At 46.9% G+C, this 18,005-nt stretch overlaps 1 long non-coding RNA gene across 4 annotated transcripts in view; it reads left to right on the top strand.

Moving 5' to 3' along the window:
* The window catches only part of LOC123648917, a 69,993-nt gene that overhangs the window by 22,818 nt on the left and 29,170 nt on the right, over window positions 1-18,005 (top strand). For 2 of the 4 annotated variants that reach the window (XR_006738819.1, XR_006738821.1), the window contains exon 3: window positions 558-725. This is a non-coding gene — a long non-coding RNA (uncharacterized LOC123648917). Of the gene's footprint in view, window positions 1-557; window positions 2,252-4,812; window positions 4,841-18,005 lie in introns of those variants that run through there. The other 2 variants (XR_006738822.1, XR_006738820.1) reach the window with 2 other exon arrangements.

Below are 18,005 nucleotides of genomic sequence, written 5' to 3' on the forward strand. Positions count from 1 at the left end.
TATGAGACATTTCCTACCTCTGAATGAGCTCAGAGCACATTTCCTAGTAAAAGAGAACAGTGTCATCGGCAGAAGGATGTAGAAGGTCTTGCCCAGTTTAACCCCTGGGGATGGAGACCCAGTTTCACGGCTGAGGGGATTCCAGCCATGGGTGGCCCTGGTGGTTGAGGATGTGGACGGCGGAGACGCTGAGCTCTGGGCTGGTTTGTATCACCAGCCGTGGTAACGTCATCTGTGAAACAGGGTGGGTGTGAGGGGCCAGTGAACTGATGCCCACAAATAATGATCGCTAATACTTGTGTAGCCCCCATGCCACCGAGGCGCTGTTGTTCTGTTGGCTTGCTCTTCCTCAGAGCAGTCTTATGAGGGAGGTGCTGTTGCTGTCATCCCCGTTTCACAGATGAAATGTGGGGCACACAAAGGTTAGTAACTGGCCTAAGGTCGTACAACTACTGAAGTGAGGCTTGAGATGTCAGGCTGGGTGAGGTGGGGGATAAAGGTGGACAGGTAGGGCCAGTGGCATATTTAATGGAGCTTGGGCTTTTTTGCCTGGCCAGAAACGTTGGTGCCATCAGATGTTCAAGCTGCTTTGCGAATGGGTCCCCGGACAGCAGAATGGAGGATGGAATTCCTGAGGGAGAAAGCTGAGCCAGGGAGACCTGCCGCAGCACATCCAGATGAGACGATGAAGGCTTGAGCCAGGACTGAGATCGTAGCAAAGCCAGGTAAATGCCACAAGTAGGACTTGGTTTTATTGGTTATTGGGTGAAGGGTTGGGGGAGAGAGAATGAGAATTCAAGGATGACTGCTAGGTTTCTCGCCTGGATGGATGGTGGTACCACACACCAAGCTCAAAATTATAGAAGCTGGGTTGGAACGGAAGATGATGAGGTTGGTCTGGAACACGCTGAGTTTGAGGTGCCCGATCCTGACAGGTATTTAGGTAGAAGGTCCGGGAGGCAGTTCCAGAGGCCTTGGCTAACATCGTCAGCATCTAGTGGATAGTTGAAACCTTGCAGGAGAGATGGGCTCAGCTGGAGAGAGAATGGAGGGAGCAGATCAGTGCTTTAGGAGGGGACCTGGCAGTGCCAGCGCCCGAGTCTGGGGACGCATCAGCTCCGGGCACCGGTTGCTGAGCAGCTCAAGGTGTCTGGTTGGACCAGGCTGCAGTGGGCAGGGATGCAGTGACCCACCTGGCTTTGCAGGAGTGTGGGTTATAGCGGGCCTCTTTTAGGGTTTGGACATGTGTCCCAATTCCAGTTCTATTGCAGGGCTGGAGAGAAGGGTGGCCTTGGGGAGAAGAAAAGGGTCACAGTCCTCTCCTGGGTACAGGGGCTCTTCAAAATGGGAGCATTGAGACGTCGCTGAAACATCAGTGAAGGTCCAGGCCATTGGGCTCCAGGTCCTTAAGCAGAGGAAGTGGGGGAATCACCTGCCAGGCTCTTGCACATTGTGCACGTCTCCTCCTCCCATGGGCTTCTCCCATGACATTCTGAGAAGCCACAGGCTCGTGACAGGCCTGGGAGTTGTCCCCTGGGGAGGTGGCAGTAGGGGTCGGTTTTGGAAAAGCCCCCCGGGGTGATTCTGATACATCCTCACCTGATGCAGAATGTACCATTTGCTGTCAGGGACTCAGTGCTAATGGGGAGAAGGCTGGGGACCCTCCTTTGTATTTAGTGCCCTGAAGTGAGCCGTTTTCCACCGGCATTTCACAGTGTCCCCCTCAGACTAACGACAGCACAGTCTCACCATTTAGAATTCCCAGGTGTTCATCCACACCGCAGGTGAGTGACTGTGCAAGCACCACTCTGTCACACCACGTATTAGGAAGGTGAGGGACGGCACCCGAAGCCCTGGGGGTCTTTGTAGAATTCCGTGAAACATTGATGTATTTATTTCTATTACATGATCTAAGAACAATTTTACGGGCAGAAAGTATGACTGTGATATATGTACAACCTAAAACTATCAGCCACTGTCCATGAAGAAAAACTCAAGCCGTCACACCAAATCTAAGTGGCTAGTTCTGTGTTTTTCTGCTAATATTTATTAGCTACATTCATTTGTTTTATTGTATCAGTGTTCACTGGCAGACAAGCAGGAGCAGATGCCAAAGTTTTAACAAAAATTTAAGAGACAGTTTTCAATTGAATCTATTGAGGTTGGGATGCCTTTAGGACACCAGTAAACGCTATCACCCCTGAGCGCTGGTGACAACGGCGATGGTTTAACTTACCTGTGGAACCCCCGAGTCCAGCTCATGGAATAAATTCAGAAGCATAGTTTGAGAACCACTGGCTGAAAGGATCTCATTTCTTGCTTCTTTCACCTGTCAAACAGTGACTGTATTTACATATATATATTCCTGACCCAAGTGACAGGCCAGCTTTGTGGCAGATGAGGACTCCAGTTGAAAGGAAAGGTGGCCCCTCTGTGTTCTAGCTCTGGGGATTTCATCCTTGGCTTCTTTCTGTCCCAAACCCTCTTCCTTCAGTCTGCACCACCAAGAGGCATTACTTCTAGGCTCAGCTCTTAGGCCATGCGCTGAAATCATCATTCCAAGGGCTAGAGGGACTTCCACAGGCGTCTTTCAGGTGCTGGCACTAGCTCAGAGCTACGGACAGCTCTAGTTCCTGCCTGGGTACCTTCAGGGTCTGGGAACTCACCACTTCCCAAAGAAAAGGTTCCCATGAACCATCTCCCATCTCTACCCTCTAAAATTACCTGGCTCTTGATTTCTGCCTTATTTTTGCTATCAGCACTCTCCCTGCTTTGCATTATTGTTATTTGGTTACTTAACTGTCTCACAGCGGTAAGGACTCTAGTTTGGGAATCATTTGGGTTAGAATCCCAGCTCCATATTTATCTTCACCATTTACCAGCTGTGTGACTTCAGCAAGTTACTTAACCTCTCTGAGCCTCAGTTACCACCTGTGTAAAACAGGAATAACATTAGGTCTATTTCAAGGATTATTCTGAGGCCTAAGGTAATGGAAGGAATTGCTTGACATGTAGAAAGCTGTCAATACAGCTTAGATATTATCCCCTCTGCCACACTCAAAATCTCCGAGGGCAGAGACCTCTTCTTACATATCTTTGAACCCCCTTCATAACAGTTGGCAAAGTGTCCGTCAGAGGAATTTAATGAATACACGACATGAAAGCGACTGTGCTGAACAAGAGAGACAGGAAGCTTGGATAATTATTTGAATACGTACAGTCATTAGAAGGCTTAAAAATGTAAAGCCAAAGCTCTGCAAAAGAAATGCACAGAGCAGAAAACAAAACCCAGAGCAGAACGCCAGGGGCAAGGACGAGTTGGGACAGGAAATGGAGAAGCATTGGAAGAGGTCACGCAGAATCAGGTCAAGTTCTGGGGAGAAGAAGGAGCAGAGACACATGACGAAGGAGTGCTAATTAAGGTGGCCAGAGAGAACAGCGTGGCGCAGTAAATGCCAACAGAGCAGGGAGCCCTGCCTCTGGGCTGACCCAGCGCAGGCACGTTGATTAAAAAAGGAAAAGGATGACCAGAGTTCATGACAATGCATTGTATATTTCAGAACAGCTAGAAGAGAAGGCTGTGAATATGCTCCTCACAAAGAAATGGTAAATATTTAAGGTGCTGGATATACTAATTACCCTGATTTAATCATTACACAATGTATACATGCATGGAAAAATCACATTGTACCCTGTAAATGTATGCAATTATTATTTGCCAATCATAAGTAAAAGGTTAAATTTAAGTTAAAGAAAAAGGGAAACAATCTTTCCACCAGAGAATCATTCTAAGAGCCTGCAAATTTCCACGCGTCTTTTTTCCTGCGCTCACGGCCTTACAGCTGAGGACTATGACAGCAGAGTGGCAGCTTCTCCGTGCTTCTGAACCGTAGAGTGAGCTTCCAGCCCCAGTGGCATTTTCAGCTGGAGCCTCTTCCTGCCATTCCTTTCCTTTCTGCATGGCTGTCCATGCTCATCCGGGGGCAGGAAATGAGTGCATACTTGGGCTTTTCTGCAATTAGTCCTCTAAGGAGAAAAACAAAACAAAACAAGAAAGAAAACTAAATGTTTAGGGATAGACTCAAAACTTTTAAAGACTTGTTATTTATGGAGGCCAGAAAAGAAAGGCAGAGGCTGGTAACTTGGCCTCTCTGGATTGGGGATTTGTGGGAATTCATCTCGGGCTAGTTTACGTTTGTCCTGCACTTCAAAATAACTTTGAAGGGTTATTTGGAAACTCCAACCTGGGAGAGAGCTCCTTGCAAACTCTTGACGGTGCAACAATACATCTTTTGGAGAGAGAGAACTACTTGGGGAGAGCAGGCAGAGGGGACAGAGCCACTCCCAAATCTCCCCACCTCAAGGTCACTGATGTGCCTGTGGTCCCCTTCTACCCATCTCTGTGCCACCCGTGGGAAACAGTGTGCTAAATAAATGAAAGGCATTGTTGCAAGTTGGAAGTGTGCTGGGGCCGGGTGGTGGAGGCAGCTCCCAAATCCGCCTTCAGTGACACATGGAAATCTGAAAATGCTCACATCAGGGCTTTATCCCTCCCCTGAGAGTCAGCTGTTTAGGTCGTGTCTAAGCCAGATCCAAGAGGAACCAGTTAACCTGCTGGAATGAACAAGGAGTTAGCGCCGAAAGGGGACAGACATGCCGATAAGGCCGATTGATTATGTATCCCTTCACGAACGGAAGCCTGGTAGGAATGCTGCCCACAGTGACTAAGCTGTTAGCTCCCTTTACACACATCCTTGGAAGGAATGAAATGGGTTTTCATGATTTCTTTTCTTTTTTCCCCTTGAAATGGAGGCTTCTGGTTGCAAAGCTCCTTCCCAGTTGTCAGATTACACTGCCTGATGGGTACGAGAGGTCCATAAAAGAGAATTTTCTGATATGAGAACTGTGGTGTGCATGGTGTTGCCTGCAACTGGTGGCCCCAGATCCCTGTGGTGGCAGGTCAAGGTAGGTGGGAAGGTTCTAGAAGTGTGGGACTGGAGTCTCGTGTTCTTTGTCTCAAAACTGTATTCTAACTCCTCTTTTTTCAACCTACCAATTTTGCTTCCGTGATTATCTGCACGTAGAAGTGCTATTAAGGCTGGAGAGCGGCGAGTTTTACTTCACAGTGCACTTCAGAGACGGGGCCTTTGTGTGTGTTTGGAATTGCTCTCCACACATCCCCCAAATTGCAAGCCTTGAGGTCCGCTCCACCTCAAGGTTGATGTACTTTTTCAGCTGAAAGACTCTGGCTGGGCTTCCTAAAGCCCTAGGTCTATAGATTCCAGGCAGGTGGGACCCGTGGTGCCCATTTAGTTAATTCCAAAGACACAGCCTGGTGTGAGGGAGAAAGAATGGATTTGGAATACAGACATTTGGAGTCAGAAGACTTAGGTTCAAGGCAAAACCAATCTATGGTGTAGAAGTCAGAAGGTGGTTGGGGGTTTGCTGAGAGAGCGCACGAAGAGACGTTCTGAGTGATGGAAATGTCTTTGCCCTTTTTAGGTGGTAGTTATACGAGTTTATACCTTTGTCAAAATTTATCAGACTGAACACTGAAGGTCTGTGTGTCTTGTTGAATGTAAATTATACAGCAGTTTTTAAAAGGACGGTTCCAGTCCTGGCCCTGTCTCTTGTTGACTGTGTAGGGAAGTTCTTCACTCTTTGAGACTTAGTTTCCTCATCTATGAAATGGAAGCACCACTTGCACCTACGCTGTGGGTTATCGCAGTATTAACTAATATGTGAGTCCAAAGTGCACTGTTAATGGTAAAGAGCCTGTCTGAGCGGGGGCTGCTAGTGTTATTCTTCCCACCCAGCCGCCTTCGGGGCAGATTGTTCCACAGAAAGCTGGTACCAGCCCGAGGGCTCTGCCTTGCCACTTCCCTGGGAATTTAGTGTTTATCTGTTTTAAGGAGACTCTGGAGATATCCAAATGCTACAGAAAAGCAAATGGAATGTGGATCTGCCAGGGAGAGGAGGGCGGCTGGAAGGGAACAGCTGGGGAGAAAGCTATCGATCCAGGCGGCAGCAGGGCCAGGCGGGTGCCGGGAGGGAGTCGCTACATGCCTGAGAGAGAATCGTGACCAGTGAAAGCAGCGTGAGTTTAAAAAATAACAAAAAAAAAAAATCACATCTTGCCAAACAAACTGGGTCACGTTTGTGATGGAGTTAGTCACTGAGCAGAGACAGGAAAGCAGTTTCTGGGCAAAAAGCAAAAGGTAAGGGGGCCGTGGTGACTCAGCTGGAGGAGGCAAAGGCCACTCGGGCCCCCTGGCCTGGTTTTGGAGTTGAGCAAAGACTCTTCATGTGGTTCCTGCCCTGCATCTTTTTTCTTTTTTTTTTTTTTTTTTGAGACAGAGTCTCGCTCTGTTGCCCGGGCTAGAGTGCTGTGGCGTCAGCCTAGCTCACAGCAACCTCAACCTCCTGGGCTCAAGCAATCCTCCTGCCTCAGCCTCCCGAGTAGCTGGGACTACAGGCACGCGCCACCATGCCCGGCTAATTTTTCTATATATATTTTTAGCTGTCCATATAATTTCTTTCTATTTTTTTTAGTAGAGATGGGGGTCTCGCTCTTGCTCAGGCTGGTCTCGAACTCCTGAGCTCAAACAATCCGCCTGTCTCGGCCTCCCAGAGTGCTAGGATTACAGGCGTGAGCCACCGCACCCGGCCCCTGCCCTGCATCTTGAGGTATTTTTGGCTGGAACTTGATCTTTACTCCTAAAGGCAATCCCGAACTACCTTGACATTGGAATCAAGAGCACAGCACACAGTTTTAAAAAGGAAAATCTTAGAGAGAGGCCAGGTTAAAGTGAGATGGAGCAAGCAGGAAGGCCGTTCTAGAATTCACTCTCCGAATTCAAGTGGGGGATGACAGCTGCCCGACCCCAGCCAAGCTCCCGAGTGATGGCACTGGCCAAGGCCTTTCCATTTAGGAACGTTCAATGCCAAAGCAAATGTCCTTTGACAACAAAACCCTACAAGATGGTTGAACAGTGTTGAAATCAAATTTTAAATTGTTAGCCACCAAAGTAAAGTTTAAATAGGGAAAGATTTAACAGGAAGAAATAATCTAAAAGAAAAGTCTGATGTGCGAAATTTTGATTTTATCCTCATTATAAACATTTTGGTGCTTTCTGCTAGATATTTCTGCCAAGAAATGTGATATGTTGAAAAAGAAGAGGAAATGTATTCTATGGAGATGCTGTGACTATAAAAGGCTGTTTAAAATGATAGGAATCAGTCGAAGTTCTCCCAATGACCAAGGTTATAAAATTAGAAACTTAAACTACCAAATCGGGGTGAGAAAAAAAATTTTCAGCAAAAGCAACATCTAAATTTATCTTAATATAATTTCCATTATCCCATGACGTTTGTCTTTTCTGTGGGCATGTCAGATTTCTTATGCTGTTAATTCCCTACTCTAAGAGCCGTCCCTATTGGAGCAGAGGAGGGGATGGGGGAAGAGTGGGTGGGGGACGCACCATGAGAAGGCAGGGGAATCTTTCCTGCCACCTCTGTATCTGAAAGATGCTGATGGGTGCACTTGGTGTGCACCAATATGTCGTTGCCAACACTCAGGACGCTGAATGAAGCCTAGTTGGGAGGAGCCTTCTGAAGCCAGGTCTCTGTCTTGCTGGCAATCTTGTACGTTAAACTGAGTCCTCCCACCTGCCATCCTCTCCCCCGTTTCTAGCTGTAACACTCTGTTAATTAGCGCATGGAGTCTGAGGCTGGGCCTTTTGCAGCCTGGAGCTGGCTCCATGTGCCTCCTCACTCTGCTTTGTCCCCAGGTCTTTGGGGACAGTTTAAGATGCAGCCCCTCCCCCAAGTCTCTTGTGGGCAGTGAATCCTAAGGGGGTTCTTCCTTACAGCTCCTTGGCTTTGGGGCTGACAGACATGGCTTTGACCTCAGTCCCATCACTAATTGGCCAGTTAGGTAACCTCCGTGAACACTGATTTCCTTGCCTTGAAGATGGGACATAGTAAATAAGTAGCCAACACACATGAGCTCTGTTAGCTACTTAACATTTTTGCTACTTAACATTGGACACCTCGATGGAAAGTTGGCCAAATCAGCAGGTGACAGGAAACTGATAGATATGAACTAAGAAGGACCTGTGACCCTCAAAGCCTGTGTTTTTGTCCCAAATCAATTTTCCAAGTGCAGAACTGGGGACATGTGGTTCAGTGGCCGTAGCTGTGAAATAGATTGAGGAACGTCTGGCCCACAGTGATCTGGGATTGGGGCAGGACAAGGTAACCTGGGTCAGAGTTCTTCAGTCACAAGCCACTGAAATGGACTCTAACTTAGCCAGAAAAGGAATTTTCTGGAAGGGTATGGAAGGGTTGGATGCTGAAGAGTCTGGTCTCAGGAAGAAGAGGGAGGACCTCCTGCCTCCCAGATGGGGTTGTCATAACTTCTCTGCTCCACTGTTTTCTGTTCCCTTGTTCTCTCAAAGGCTGGAAACTCTGGGAAGCAGGGTCTAAGTGGCCTAAACTGAGTTCTCTGTCCTCCGTCCTCTGAGCGGGAAGCAGCAGGGAGAACCACGGCTCCTGAAGGAGGCAGTTCCCTACGGGCAATCAGGGTGCTTTTACCCCCAAAGTGGGAAGGCATGCTTGGCAGGCCAGAGTGAGAGCCCCGGGATGCTGAGTTTATACAGGAGCGTAAGGCAGGGCGATGATTCCATCCTCCCCTTTCCTGGCCAAGAGTGGGCCGAGTTCCGGGCAGCACAGTTTTAGAGGCCGTTGACTGCTTGGGGATATCCAAAAATAGCAACTAAGACGGTGAATGTCTGGAAAACATGACATATAAGAAAGGTTAAAAGAATTGAAGAGACTGAACCCAAAGGAGAGAAGGCCAAGTTGGCCTCTAATGACTGTCCTCAGATATGGTCAGGCCTGCTTCCGGGGTCCCAACCTTTTTGGCTCCAGGGACTGGTTTCCTGGAAGACAGATTGGGGAGTGGTGGGGGATGGTTTCAGACAAATTCTCATAAGGAACGTGCAACCTAGATCCCTCACATGCGCGGTTTACAGTAGGGTTTGCCCTCCTATGACAATCTGACTATCTCATGCTGCTGCTGATCTGACAGGAGGCGGAGGTCAGGCTGTGATGCGAGCGATGGGGAGCGGCTGCAAATACAGATTCGTGCCGCTCACCTCCTGCTGTGTATCCCGGTTCCTAACATGCCACGGACCAGTACCGGTCTGTGGCCTGGGGGTTGAGGAACGCAGTGGTTTGTAGAAGGTGGAAAAATTTTTTATTCAGTGGCTCTAAAAGGAAGAACTAAAATCAAGAAACAGACTTTACAGGGGAACATATTTATTTCAGCCCATTATATGTTAAGAAAGATCTTTCTAAGAAATAAAATGAACGGACTTGTAAGGTAGGAAACTTCCCATCCCTGGGAAACCTCCGCTGTTCAATTACCTCTAGCAATAAGCACACTCCTCACAATGGATTGTAACACACCAGTGTGCCGTGGCCCCTGAGGACGCTGACCTAATGGCTACTCATGGCCGGAAACAGCACTCCTTGTTTGTTCACATCTGTCAAAAAGCACTGTTCTGTATGGTGGAGTTCCAGATGTGAGCAATGGGAGTGACGATGGAGAGAACAGGCCCCGTGCGGTCTGAGCACACCACGGGAGAGCCCTTTATGTTAGAGCTCTGCTTCACCAAAGGGCCTCTTCTGGGATGTGTTACATTGACCCACATCAGTCTACACCGTCCAGTGGGAATCGTGCCAACATCTTGCTGTATCACTGAACAATGTCCAACAAATAGATAGCGAGTCTCTAGGACTACACCTATTGTTAGGAAGCGAGGGTGTGCATATTTAAAAACATCATGTTGTATATGATATATACTTTTTTGTCAATTAAAACTATAAATTGAAAGAAAGCTAGAGTATCCTGGCTGGAAGGGACTGTTGTGGTCAGTGTCTCCACAAGGCTGGAGCATACCCAGTGGCGTTCCTGACCAGTTGATTCGTAGCCTGGTCTTGATTCCCTTCTGACACTCGCAACTTCCATTTTGGTTGCTAAAATTCTTTCCGACTTTAGGGTAAAATCTACCCCTATTTGACCATATCTATCAAAATTAAAAATGCACATACCCTTTGACCAGCAGTTCTACCTTTAACAATTTATCCTACAGACATAGTCCCTGCGGGCCCAAAGACATGTGTGCAAAGATATTCATTGCAGCAAAGGGCTGGAAATAATTTAAATGTTTAACCAGGGGCCTGATTAAATAAATTATGGCCTATCTGCACTATGGAATTCCAGGCAGCTGTTAAAAAATTTAACCATTCTCACGCATTGACAGGGGAAAAAACTCTCACATTGATGTTGATTTGAGAGAAAAAGAGTCTGGTTCAATAATATGTACAGAATAATTCCATTTATGTGATAGAAATGAACATACGTGTAAGTTTTATCTGAAAAGATACTGGTAACCGTGGTTGCCTCTGGTGAGATAATCTCTGGAGACTGGTGGTCAGGGATGGAAGGGAGAATTTTAGGTGTATATGTATATGTATGTGTGTATACGCATGTATATATTAAGAAAAATTTTTATCCTCTGCATGTATCACTGTAAAAACTTCTTTAAAAATTATTTAAATTATTTCCAGCCCTTTGCTGCAATGAATATCTTTGCACACATGTCTTGGGCCCGCAGGGACTATGACTGTCTGTAGGATAAATTGTTAAAGGTAGAACTGATGGTGAAAGGGTATGTGCATTTTTAATTTTGATAGATATGGCCAAACAGTGGGTAGATTTTGCCCCTAAAGTTAGAAAAACTTTATAAACTTCTTTAAAAGTCTGCTCTTCGCTGGGCATTGTGGCTCATGCCTATAATCCTAGCACTTTGGGAGGCCGAGGCAGGAGGATCACTTGAGGCAAGGAGTTTTGAGACCAGCCTTGGCAACACAAGACCCCATTTCTACAAAAAACAAAAAAATTAGCCAGGCGTGGCGATAATTGCCTGTAGTCCCAGTTACTCGGGAGGCTGAAGCAGGAAGATCATTTGAGCCTAAGTGTTTGAGGTTGCAGTGAGTTACAATGACACCACTGCACTCTAGTCCAGGCAACAGAGTGAGACACTGTCTCAGAAAAAAAAAAAAAATCTGCTCTCTTAAATCCTAACACAAGGCCCGCCTGGTTTTACCTCATAAAGCTGTAGAGAGCACCTCTAATCTTTTTCCTGAGGCAGCATGCATATGAAAACTACCATGGGCCCCTTAAGCCCACCCTTCTACGTGTTAAACAAACACGGTTCTTTGCCTTGGTTCTTCTACTCCTGGTCCTCTGGTCTCCTGCCCGCTGCAGGCCCAGAACCATGGGAGGTGCTGCAGCAGGACTGAGGTGTCCTCGGTGGACTGAGGCCCAGGTGCCTTGGGAGAGGGCGAGTGGTGTGAGGGAGAGGGATGCCCGCAGAGGCAGCGCAGCCCTGGGAGCATCTGGAATGGGCGAACTGGGGGTGGGGAACAGACGCTGAGTGTGCAGAGACCAGCTCTGCTAAGCAGCACACAGCCCTGACATTCCTATAGTAGTGTCCCCTAAATGCAGTCATTAGTTTGCTAAACAAAAGAAAAATCACAATCCCTTACATTTGCGTGGCTACTTTGTACTTTTAAAGGCATTTTACAAACTGGATTAAATTTGCTTCTTGCCACAACCCTTTGAGGTAGGCGGTCAGGGACTATTTTCTTTATTCAGGAGGAGAAAGCCTCGGCCAGAGAGATATAGGATTTACTCTGGTCTTCCGAGACCTTACTGGGCAGACCTTTCCACTATAGAGCCGTCATTGATTTCACAGAAAAACAAACAGAACAAAACCAAATTAGACTCTTTCTAATTTATCCCAAGTGTTATAATTTGGCAAGATGGAGAAATGTTTTCTCCAGCGAGAAACAGATATAACTGGCTGAATGATTCCCCAGATGATGCTCATCCACGAGTCCCAAAGCCCCTCACCCTGTAAGGCCCCGTCTTAGCCAGGAGAGCCAAGAACTTCTTTGGCCCCATTGGCCACACGTGGGCTGCCTTCAGCAAAAGGTAAGAGACCGGTTAAGCTTCCCACTTGGGGAAAGCCAAGTCCCCTCCCTATGGCTGTATAAGAGGAGCCCAGAATATCTTTAGAGCTGGGGCGGAGGTGGGGTGGGCATCTGTAGCCTGGGCCCTACATCTTCCCTCTCTTGGGATCCCTCTCTTAGGGGCTGAGGACCCAGAGTGACAGCAGAAAGGTGGGAGGGCAGAGGTGGAGAGGGCCTCTGGCAGCTGGGCTTAAAGAATCTGGGTGTCCAGCACATCACCCAGGCCTGGTGGTCCTTCCAGTAGCACACACCCCTGAGGCGGCTTGTTGGTTATTTTCCCCTTTTAGGACGCTCTCCCTGGCCACTTTAACCTAATTTCATCAGGATAAACAAGTTAGGGAAGCAGAAGGAAGAGCACAGAGGAACATTTCCTTGCAGGCTGGAGCAAGGGGGTCCCCCAGGGAGTAAGCAAAGGGTTTCTCCTCTTGCATGTAGGAAAAGACGTTTGGCTGTGAAAAATGCTCTCTGGTGCTCTAAACTGGCAAACACCAGCTGGGGAGAACAGGCAGCGGGGGCAGGAAGGTGGAGGGGTTTCTGCAGGAAGTCGGGCCTTCTGGCCTCTGATAGATCTGCTTGCAGGGAGTGATACTTAAAATATTTAACAGCCGGGCCTGACCAATCAGAGCTGTCACTGCTGCCCCCCAACCCCCAGCCCCGTCAGCTCCTGGAGGCCCCCTGCTGGGCCGTCTGTGCCCCCCTTCAGTTGCCCGGCACAGGGGAGGTGGAGGGGCGGGGGAGGGGTGTTTCCCCCCCAGCATGCAAGTGTTTCCATATGAGCCTTCGCAGCTGAACGTCAGCGCGGGTGGTCCTGGTGGTCTCTCAGGGTGCCTGGCTCTGCCCGCATGCTCATCCACGGCTGGGAGCAGCCTCGCCCCTGTCCCTGGCAGGACTGCAGGTGTCTGTTCTCCCACACACAACGTCCCGGTGTCCGGCGGGGTGGCCTCTCCGCCTGCAGCATCCCGTGCCGTTCTGACTTCCGAGGAGCCCGCGGCCCCTGCCTCGCCAGGAGGAATCTTCCTCTCCTGCGTTGCCGGGATGACGGCTAAATTTTCCCCACGCAGCTGGAGCACACTGTCGGAACGGACGCCTCGTTGCATCGGGAATCCAGGGCTCTCCGTCTGTAAAACAGGGGCCCGGCTTCCAGGACCACTGACAGATGTCTGCGTGGCACAGGCTCCGCACCTGCCAAGCCTCCGGCTTCCTTTCTCATTCTCCAGGGCTCTGAGTAACAGAGCGTTAGAAAAATGTGTCGTGTGTGCTGCGGATTCCACTTTCCCTGAAGACCAGCTGTCGAATCTCCTGGGAGTGAGGAATCAGGCAGCCGAGCTTTCGGAGACGGAAGGCGAGCGGTGACATGGGATGCGGGACACACGGTGCCCGGGGGTCCTCGCTTCCGCACACCGGCGGGATGACAGCGTGGCCGGGCTGGGCTTGTCCGGACAGAGGAGCCGGTGAAGATCCCTTTTGATTTTCACAGTCTGAAAATTTCTGTTCTGGTGAGGCTCGAAATGGCAGAGCTTCGTTTCATTATGTTTATGTTTATACATACTATTTTTACTTCTAATATATATAGTTGAAAAATTCAGGTATTTACAAGCTTTTGTAAAAAATCACAGTCCAGTAGCCTTCTGTCCCACGCACCGCCTCCAGTTACGGCTGCTAGAGTCAGCTATTGTCTGTGGCTGGAGTTGTACTCTGGTGTTTGCAGCAATCACTCTAATACGTTTATAGAGCTGCATCTTTAGTTTTTAATTTTAGAAATGATCTCCTGACTTATTGCTATGGAAGATGAAAGGGTAGCTTTTTCCTTCTCCCCTGAGACCCACTTTTCCCTCATTTCCCAACAGGGTTCCCCTGTGTCTTCCTATCTTAGATGCCATCCATGGTAAGATTTACCCTTATTTTATGAGGCACTACTAAAGAACCTAAGTGTTCTCCAGCTATGACGCAGCGCTTTCATATTGTATTGACTATAAGATGTATTCTGATTTATAAGATGTTAAAAAGGGAAAAACACATGCATTTTAGAATATGATGAATTATGTGACATCAGATCTTCTGATAAAATCACTGGTCAGTATTTGCGTTATTTTGACTATGTAAATATTGTCTGAACTGTACTGTGATTACATTTCCACTTATGTACATCTTTTCCCCTCTGAAGTTAATAATTGCCTTGTCTTTTTAAGTGATTTTTTTTCTTTGGTATTTAGGACTAAATACCATCCCTGAGCTTTCCTCAACGTGGGGAGCACACTGGTAATCTCTCAGTTGCGGTTCCCTCCCTGTGGGGACGTCCTCCTGGAACCCTCTTCCTGTTCTGCCCTCACGGTGGTTTCTCCCCTGGTCACTGCAGTTACCAGCCCAGAGCTTCCTTCACAACATCCTCTTGGGAATTCTCTTTCCTTCTCTCCTGTGTTAGATTCCCTGTTGCCTGGAGCTTGTATCTTCTTTCCTGGTTAATTCTTTGTTTTGTTGGAGCATGTCCTCTAGTAGCTTCCTGAGAAAGGGTTCATGACAGGTAAATATTTGGAGACCTTGTACATGTCCCTTGCACTTTCAACACGTTTGTTTTCAACACACCTGCACCCATGCTTTGCACCCAGGGAACCATGATTCTGCGGTGTAGCTGGTTTGCTTCTTACAGAGTATCCTCCCTTTGGGCTTAGTTTTCAGCTTTCTCTTCTCTGCTAAATTAGTGGTCCCTTATTCATCTGCTTTTTCCATTTCCAGAATATTGTCAACATGTTTTGTCTGCTATTTTCTCTGTTCCTGTTCTCTCTTTGTCCTTATGGGTCTGCTCAATGGTGTGCTGGTTAATGTTTGACAAATAGCTCCTGGGGGAAGGGAGGAACCCCAATTTGTAGCAGTCCAATTTCTGTGGTGTAACTATATCTACTGTGGCTAATTTAAGGCACCAAAAAGACAGCACTGAAAATGCAGTTGCAAAGAAATGCAAAGTAGTACACCACTATTCAAATGATCCCTGACTTAAAATGGTTCAACTTACAATTTTTTGACTTTATGATGGTGTAAAAGGGATACACATTCAGTAGAAACCATGCTTCAGTAGAGTATTCAATAAATCACAGAGATATTCAACAGTTTATTATAAAATAGGCCTTGTGTTAGATGATTTCACCTCACCATAGGCCAATGGAAGTGTTCTGAGCACATTGAAGGTAAGTTGGGCTCAGCTCTGGTGATCGGTAGGTGAGGTGCATTAAAGGCATCTTTGATTTTCAATATTTAAACTTAGAAAGGATTTATTGGTATGTAGCCCCATCATGAATCAAGAAGCATCTGTATATTTCTACAATACGGATACAATAGACGTGAACAATAGAAGTAAATAACCTCAAGAGAATATATGATTATAAAATTATTACAAAGTGATAAGTTTTGAGAACTTATTAGCTTTGTTTTTAATATTTTTAAATTGTAAGCATATATATAATAATTCAGTTGTTTTAAAAATTGTAAATGTGTTTAACAATCAGCTAGCAAAATTTCTGAGAATTTAACAATCAGTTCTCACAAGTATTGGCTGACTCTACCATAGCACTGCGTTTATGCCTTTGGAATGATTTTATTGTCCTTTTAGTATAATTATTAATAATCTGTTTTTTAGTTTACTGCTCTATAGCATACAATTACCTTTTCTCATATATTGTTAGCATAATGGTAATCCATTCAAAAGTCACATTGTCTAATTGTAGCTCTCAAATTGTAGTGAAACAAGGATGACACCTCAGTGGGACAAGATGATGCCTGATATGAGGGATAAATAGAAGTGTTCAAATAAAATGAGGTGTGGGTAGGAAATCAGTACCCACAGGTGGTACTCAAAGGAAAGTGGTGTCAACACAACCGGGCATGAGGTCTCACTAGAACAAGGCAGCAACTGCACCAACCTTTTCATTCCGATTTAATCTCAGTTTTTAAGAAGATCATTTAGTGTATCTGTGTTTCTTAGTAATGCTCTGAAGTGGTTCCAAGCAACTTCTTACCCTAAACACATATGGCCATGAGGGGTCCGTGTAATAACAGCGAGGGCAGGCGCGGAGCCTTTCATTAGGTGAGCTCAAAGCATTTTCCCAGCAGCGCCTCATTAAGTCTCACCACACCTCAGTGTGGGAGTTGAGGGGGAATATCATTATCCCTGTGTTACAGATGAATAAAGCAAAGGCCTTGAAGCAAATCAACAGTAGCTGAGGCTGGCTTGTCTGCCCACAAATCCAGTGTGCTATCTTTTCGTGACAATAGAATCTTGAGCACTGGGTTATATTTTCTGACTTTATCTAGCCAAAACTTCGGGATACAGTTTTTTGGGTTTTTTTTTTGAGACAGAGTCTCACTCTGTTGCCCGGGCTAGAGTGCCATGGCATCAGCCTAGCTCACAGCAGCCTTAAACTCCTGGGCTTAAGCAATCCTTCTGCCTCAGCCTCCTGAGTAGCTGGTACTACAGACATGTGCCACCAAGCCCGGCTAATTTTTTTCTATGTATATTTTTAGCTGTTCGGATCATTTCTTTCTATTTTTAGTAGAGACGAGGTCTCGCTCTTGCTCAGGCTAGTCTCAAACTCCTGACCTCGAGTAATCCTCCTGCCTCGGCCTCCCAGAGTGCTAGGATTACAGGCGTGAGCCACCGCACCTGGCCTGGGGTACAGTTTTGTTGTCTGAAATACTTAGGGGTTCTTTTAAGTCCTTGTATGATTCTGGTTTTGACCTTTGTTGGCCCTCCCACACCTTCCTGCATGTGTCATTTGATAGTATCCTATGGTACATTATCCAACATAAATCCAGTCTGGCTACAGGAATAGGGAAGTGTTGACAGGAGCAAAAGTCTGCATCATTTGGGTACAAATTAGAATAGAAAATTTATTATGTGCCAGATACGGACTTTAGTACTTTATTCTGTTGCCAGATTTAAATTATTTTAATCTGCGCAACAACAATTTGTGGTTGGTATTAATATTATCCCTATTTGGTAGATGAAGAAAGCGAAGCTTAGAGACTCTAAGTAGGTTGCACAAGGACACACAGCCAGTGCATGGCTTTGAACCTAAGGCCGCCCAGCTCTAGGTCCATGAACTTGTAGGGGTTATTGCCTTGCCTTTCTACTCCATCTTTTGGTAACAGCTGGCTATGGGGATTGATGTAGAGATAGACCTGGCATCCAACAGAGTCCGAACCCAGGATTTTCCTAGCTGGACCTAGCAGAAGAACCCTTTCTTCTTTGGTTACAGAGATGTTTGACTGTGGCCCCAGGGAGGTGGGCTCCCATGCCCACTTCTGTGTGAGGAAAGAAAGCTCTCTGTAGGGGGAGAGAATGAAATTTACACACAAAGAGAAAAGCAAAGATAAGGATGGGGAGAAAGAATCCTTGAGGGCATTCAAATCCTTGCCTTCAAGTCCCTGCCTCCATTACCTAAGCTAGTTTGAGTTCAGCTGTTGTCCCTTGGCCACTGGGAGAGTCCTGACTGATACAGTTTGCACACCTTGCTAGCCTGCTGCTGCACCATGTTGACAGGGATAGGAGTGTTCGCCACCCTTGGACTTACCCCAGTCAGTGTCAAATCTGTAGGCTGGTAAACTTTCCCCACAATACAACCTTTCTTCCACTTCTAAATACATTCTGTATTTCATCCGTAAGATTCTTCTCCATCCCGTTACTTGGCCCATGCCTCCTAATACCAATACAGCACAGTATGTAGTGATAACTTGGGCAGCTTAGAGTTGATACACATGACTTGGTCTTCTGACCTCAAGAGGCAGGAGAACAGTCATGGTACTAACAATATGAACAATATGATGACACTACTGACCTCAACTGTGAGTCCCCACACTGTACGATTTCACAGGCCAGATTTTTTTTCTGAGGGGGTGGGGGTGGGAGAAAT

This window comes from Lemur catta, chromosome 13, assembly GCF_020740605.2.
Source record: "Lemur catta isolate mLemCat1 chromosome 13, mLemCat1.pri, whole genome shotgun sequence".
Classification (NCBI taxonomy): domain Eukaryota; kingdom Metazoa; phylum Chordata; class Mammalia; order Primates; family Lemuridae; genus Lemur; species Lemur catta.